The sequence below is a fragment of the Lygodium microphyllum genome, chromosome 26 (genome assembly GCF_053477565.2).
Source record: "Lygodium microphyllum isolate KBCC chromosome 26, Lygodium_microphyllum_v1.1.10, whole genome shotgun sequence".
NCBI classification, from domain to species: domain Eukaryota; kingdom Viridiplantae; phylum Streptophyta; class Polypodiopsida; order Schizaeales; family Lygodiaceae; genus Lygodium; species Lygodium microphyllum.
In genome coordinates, this window is record NC_141160.1 from 126,936,818 (window position 1) to 126,943,907 (window position 7,090).

At 44.0% G+C, this 7,090-nt stretch overlaps 1 pseudogene; it reads right to left on the reverse strand.

Annotated features, from left to right (window-relative positions):
- Positions 1-4,782: 4,782 nt before the first annotated feature.
- On the reverse strand, positions 4,783-5,447 carry LOC148013779 (tryptophan synthase beta chain 2, chloroplastic-like; annotated as a pseudogene).
- Positions 5,448-7,090: the final 1,643 nt, after the last annotated feature.

The window sequence follows — 7,090 nt, forward strand, 5'->3', positions numbered from 1 at the left end:
TAGAAACCCTGACACTAGGACAGGCAGCATACAAATCACCTGCAGTGTTATTGGCGGCTCTCATACGCCACCCATGCTCTACATCCATAGGCCATCTGTTACTCTCATAAACTCCACGAACTATGAGATTAATCTCTAAACCATGATCCACCAATGCAACATAAGGCACCTGTTTCTCTCCAATCTTTACCATCGTCTCTGTAGTCGCCCTAGCCCAATGGCTCCGCGAAAAGTGACTACGCGGTATCACGACAGGCTCATCAATTTCAGCATAATGCATAGGCTGAACCCTCTTCTCTACCTGCGGAAAAACAGAAGCATTATCAACCATAACCTCATCCTCATCCTCATCCAACTCCCCAATCAAAACTCCGTGTGTATCAATGGTAGACAATGCATGTATTTTCCTCTTCAAAACCTCTTGAAACTGATCCTGAAACTCTCTTTTTGAGATGCCCAAAATCTCAAAAATAGTGAAAGTCACCTCACTGCCAAGTATCTTATCATTAAAGATTTTCTTCATGTCTGTAGATGTCTCAATATCGGACATCAATCTGAACCTTGGCTGCTTTCTCTCTCCAGGCTCTTGCCTCTTTTCTCTCTTTTGAGCATCTTCCATCTGTCGATCTGGCCCTGGTCTTGAAGACGGTCCTGCAGTAGGTGGAGTAACAAACTCACCCTCTCTAGTCTTCTTAGCTGCACTTGGATTTTCTTCATCCCTCTTACGCTTCTCCTCAACAAGTACATCTACACCATGAGACTTAGCCAAATAAGCATAAATAGAGTACCTGTCAACAAGCGAGTCCCAACCTGTCTCTGATCTGATGCTAGAGCCTGCACTAGTCAAAACAGTTTGCTGAATTTTCCCCTTGTTTGCAGTCTCCATAGCATAAGTCCATAGCGCTGACTGAGTCTCTGATCCCTTCTCAATCTGGACTCCATGTGCAGAAGCATCACTTCTAGCTGTCACATGAGAAGTACGCGCAGCCATGTCATCCACTAACTTCTTCATTCCACCTTTACCAAAGTTGGTAGCAAGTGGAGCTCCTGTCTCAGTCAACCAAATCTTACCATCTTGTCCCCAATATACCAAATTCTTCCTTCTTGCATCCTAAAAAGATTCACAATCCCTGCAATGCTGATGGTCCGTACTATCGCACCAAATACATCTCCGATCTCTCCTAGGTGCACTAGGAGCACTCCTAGGTGCAGTAGGAGCGCTAGAAGAAGCAGTAGGTGCAGTCGAAGCAAACTGCTCCTTCAACTTTCCCACCAATTCCGCTTTGATTGACTCCAGTGTCAAATCTGTGATGCCTTTGATTATGTCATCAAGAGAAGTAGGTACCGATGGAGCGGATGGTTTTGGAGCAGAAGGTGTAGGCATCGGTCGTGGAACAGGAGGAATAGGTGGAGTGGAAACAGTAGGCACTGGCATAGGCCAAGAAATTGGCTGAGGAGGAGAAGAAATAACAGGGATAGAAGTAGGCATAGGAGCTGATGATGGTGTAGGTGTCATGGAACCATTCTGTAGGCGAGTCTTCCATATCCTCCTCTTGGTCAAAGTCGAGACTGCATCCTGAGCATCCTGCCAATCAGTTTTAGGACCCATAGGCTTTGTGCGATCTTCAAGAAGCTCACCCAATTCTTCTTGAAGAGCAGGATCTGCAGCTTGCAAGAAAAGCTCAACTTTTTGAACATCCAATGCTCTTTGTTCAATGGCATCAAGCTGACTATACCTCTCTTCGAATTCTTGAATCAACTCCAAAGCAGCGAGACCTTTGTTTGGCATGTAGACCCACTCTCGGAATGACCGCCGAGTAGCCATACCAAAGTCCTCAAGGAAGTATTCTTCTTTCAAGGCCTTCTTAAAATCTTTCCAATGTGTATTTTGAATAAAAAGATCAGTCACTTTTGTCCTCAAAGCAGGTGTGACAAGACGAAGGAAGTACTTACTCATAAGTCCAGCAGGAACTCCAAAAAACCCCATCTTGATTTCATATGTCTTCAAATATGCTGAAACATTACGCCCGTCAAATAGCTTCTTCTCATTCTCAACTGCTTCAATAGCCTTAGTCGTGCTGTTTGCATTCTCCTGCTCCGAATAGAGTTGCCTTTGCTGAGACAACTACTGTTGATGCAATTGTTGTTGTTGCTGCATATACAATTGTGTTTGCTGATTTTGGAGCTGCATATACATGGACATATTCTGTAAAATCTGCTTTAGATCCTCTGTTGAAGTACTTGATGCAGCAGTCATTGATGGAGCTGAAGTAGACGCAGCTGGAGTTGTAGAAGAAGCTGAAATAGAGGCTGAAGTATCTCCCATCCTGAAATTTCTGCGACGCTTTCACATTGGGCTCACCAAAGATGTCAGTCAGGCATAGGAGCTGATGATGGTGTAGGTGTCATGGAACCATTCTGTAGGCGAGTCTTCCATATCCTCCTCTTGGTCAAAGTCGAGACTGCATCCTGAGCATCCTGCCAATCAGTTTTAAGACCCATAGGCTTCGTGTGATCCTCAAGAAGCTCACCCAATTCTTCTTGAAGAGCAGGATCTGCAGCTTGCAAGAAAAGCTCAACTTTTTCAACATCCAACGCTCTTTGTTCAATGGCATCAAGCTGACTATGCCTTTCTTCAAATTCTCGAATCAACTCTGAAGCAACTAGACCTTTGTTTGGCATGTAGACCCACTCTCGGAATGACCGTCGAGTAGCCATACCAAAGTCCTCAAGGAAATATTCTTCTTTCAAGGCCTTCTTAAAATCTTGCCAATGTGTATTTTGAATAAAAAGATCAGTCACTTTTGTCCTCAAAGCGGGTGTGACAAGACGAAGGAAGTACTTACTCATAAGTCCAGCTGGAACTCCAAAAAACCCCATCTTGATCTCATATGTCTTCAAATATGCTGAAACATTACGCTCGTCAAATAGCTTCTTCTCATTCTCAACTGCTTCAATAGCCTTAGTCGCGCTATTTGCATTCTCCTGCTCCGAATAGAGTTGCCTTTGCTGAGACAACTGCTGTTGATGCAATTGTTGTTGCTGCTGCATATACAGTTGTGTTTGCTAATTTTGGAGCTGCATATACATGGACATATTCTGCAAAATCCGCTTTAGATCCTCTGTTGAAGTACTTGACGCAGCTGTCAATGATGGAGCTGAAGTAGACGCAGCTGGAGTTGTAGAAGAGGCTGAAATAGAGACTGAAATATCTCCCATCCTGAAATTTCTGCGACGCTTTCACGTCGGGTTCACCAAAGATGTCGAAAGGTTTGTGAAAGCAAAGTCGCGTCTTCAGAAGACCTTGATATATGTAAATATGGAAGATCAATCAAAAGAATAATCCAATGTCAGAGATTAAACTCATCATCAAACTAGTTCTAGCATTCAACTCTGAGTCATATATTTTTAATAGCCATACAACAATTCCAGAACTCAATCAATAAATTTTGATTAGGCTTCAGCATGTCATACAGGTAGATAAGTGATATTTGTGTAAGGAACGGCTTTCCAAGGGATCTTGCAACACTTGTATTTGTCTGAAGTATATGCAACACCAGAGGAAAAGGCAAGCTAAAGTACCCTGTTCTGTAATTTTTCCTTTCAGACAGAATTCAGTTTATGTTCCAGGATAATAAGAAGGGGAAAGAGATTGGATACAAAGCTTAGCTGTTATTAAGAAAACTTCCCACGAGGTTATTATTTCACAAGTCCAGTTTGAGGAGGTTTGGGAGATTCTCAAAAGATGAGGGGATGATTCCCTGCAAGTTATTGACATGTAGATCCCATGATCTGAAATTCACTCTGCAGACGATGATATTTGCTCCTAATGAAGGCGAATTTTTGTTGATGTTGCAGAGCCTGATGAGTGCCAACAAAACCCCCTCAAGGCAATCGCAACCAGTCCAAAAGGTAGAAAGAAAGAAGACCATGGGTGCAATGGCATCTCCCTGTAACGAGCCACCTGTTAACAACAGCAACACATGAAAACTAATTTGCTATGGCAATCACTCTACCCTGTTCCATAACTCGTGAAGCAACCATGGCAGATGATCACGATTTGGAAAATCCTGAAACTCTGCGAACAGGCAAAGGAGGGCTGCATGCGCTGTTGACGCATAGCCAGAGTCTACAATTGCATCACGTTGCATCACCACGAGCATACTTTCTTCCCCGTGGTTAGCGGGGAAGGAAGTGAAGCCATGACAGACCGCCATGTCAAACCATGGTGACTTCTTGCCTTGAAAGTCCCTCGTGTGTGAGGGTTATGAAAGTCCCTCGTGTGTGAGGGTTATGAATAGAGTACAATGTCGTTGTCGAGAGAGAGAGAGAGAGTGGTGACTTCTTGCCTTGAAAGTCCCTCGTTGTAGAAAGAAAGAAGACCATGGGTGCAATGGCATCTCCCTGTAACGAGCCACCTGTTAACAACAGCAACACATGAAAACTAATTTGCTATGGCAATCACTCTACCCTGTTCCATAACTCGTGAAGCAACCATGGCAGATGATCACGATTTGGAAAATCCTGAAACTCTGCGAACAGGCAAAGGAGGGCTGCATGCGCTGTTGACGCATAGCCAGAGTCTACAATTGCATCACGTTGCATCACCACGAGCATACTTTCTTCCCCGTGGTTAGCGGGGAAGGAAGTGAAGCCATGACAGACCGCCATGTCAAACCATGGTGACTTCTTGCCTTGAAAGTCCCTCGTGTGTGAGGGTTATGAATAGAGTACAATGTCCCACACGCTTGCTTTTCCCTCCCTCCTTAGCTTTTGAATCCGCTAATTAGCGACTCTTTTTCCGTGTTTTTTATTCCCTTCCGTTCCTCCCCATTTATCTAGAGCCTCTCGTCGAGTCTCTTTGCCAATAATGGCGTGAAAATCTCTCACCAGCATTGGATAAGGGTGAGGTCCAGCTACGGACCCTAAAATATAGTGTGTGGTCTCTACATTTGTAACCCAGTCTCTTATTGCTTCTGATGTTGCATCTTTCAATGTACCTGTACCAGATTGGACAGCACGTACCTCAGCTCCAAGGAGTCTCATTCTGAATACATTCAGAGCCTGTCGTTCCATATCTTTGGCGCCCATGTAAACAACACATTGTAACCCAAAGCGAGCACACACTGTAGCAGTGGCAATTCCATGCTGCCCTGCACCAGTTTCTGCTATGATACGGTTTTTACCAATCCGCTTAGCTAGCAAAGCTTGCCCAATGGCGTTGTTGATCTTGTGAGTACCTGTATGATTCAAATCCTCTCTTTTCAAATAAATAAGAGCCCCCCCTTGTCTTGACCTTGCTTATAATGTTCTGTCAATCTCTCTGCAAAATAAAGTGGTGATTCTCGCCCAACGTAATCCTTTAGGATTCCTGCAAGCTCTTCCTGGAAGGCAGAATCTGCCGAGAGATAAGTGAATGCGGCCTCCAGCTGTGCTCCATGCCCCATGCTTCTCATAGCACGTTTCAATGCTTGGCCTCCTTCTTTCCAACTCCTGGATGTGGAGGTTTGGTATCATTAGGTATTTTTGATGTAATTGGAGAAGGAGAAGACAAAGTCCTGAACGAATAAGTGTAACATGTTCACCAGCATCAGTTGTGCTTTCCACTTGACCTTGCTCAACATAGGCTGAAAGCATCTCATCATGTTCACCACTATGCCTCCAACTCCTCCCCACTATACTCATACGCAGAAAATAAATGTAAACACAACAACTAAGTATGTACAAAGTATCAAAGCACACACACAATTTTTGGGTGGTTTTCACACCTCGAATGTGCAGCAATACGACAACGTTGTATTCAAAAAGGCTATGCCCATGTAAATACAAATAAAGACTTCTTTTTATCAATATCTGGCTGTGCATAAGAGTTGTTAAAAAGTTAAGTAGCTACATTGTTTACGAGATAGCTGAACTAAAAATGAAAGATAAGCTAACGTTAATTATCATATAATAGCGTTAAGAAAACCTTTATCCAGGCACAACCCCAGGTATAGGTTCCAAATTCGCCTCCTACATCAAGTACTACTATGATCCAGGAGAAGAAGTTCCTCCTCAAGCAGATAAAGCCACCCGAGTTTGACAGGAGAGGCAGATTCGTCCAGACTGATGCTGAAATTTGGATTGAATCCATGGAGGATTACTTCGAAGGAGGTGGTACTGCACCTACCAATCAGGCTATGCTCGCCAAGTTAAAGCTCACCGGCGAAGCTAGACTTTGGTGGAAGCAAGGGTGTAGGGATCAAGGGATTTCAGAGGGATCCGTTACCTGGGAGAAGCTGAAGAAAGCCGTGCAGGGAAGATACTTACCACTTGCATATCGCACGCAAAAAATGAATGAGTTCTACGAGCTAAAATAGCTAGGACTCACTCTTAACGCATACTACTCTAAATTCATCTCACTTTTAAAGTATGCGCCACAGATGGACATGACGCAGCAGGTGTCCAAATTTTGTGCGGGCTTAAATCCACCAATAAATACCCATCTCGAATCTATGCGTCCATCAGATCTTCAGGATGCACTCATTTGAGCGGTGCCTATAATTCAGGAGGTGCAATCTAGACGAAGGGGTAACAAAACTTGGTCTTATAGTGACCCAAACAGAGGAGCACTCAAACCTCAAATGAAGAGAGTTCAAGGTCATAATCAGGGACAAAGAAAGAAAGCAAGGACAAATAATGTCAATAACTTTGTTCCTACTCAAAGTAATGACCGAAACCTCCGTTGTTTCCACTGCAACAAACCCGGTCACTTCAAGAGGCAATGTCCCAAGCTCAACGGAGGACATCGCCAAACGCCTTTCCAAGGAGCACGCCGCGGTCAAGGAGCCGCCACCCGTGGAAGAGGAAGAACTGCCTGCATTGCCAATAGGCAAAGATGCAAAGAAGAAGAAGAGGAAGATCCGACTATGGAAGCAGAATTCGAAAGAGCGACAGTCCATGCCGCTTTACACAAAAAAAGGCCGAATCGCTAGTTCTCGGTGATTCAGACACCGTCGGACTATCAAGGTAAAGGTTTCAAAACCTTGATTGATTGTTGCAGTACACATTCATTTATCTCACCAGCATGTGCAAAAAGATTAGGAATAGC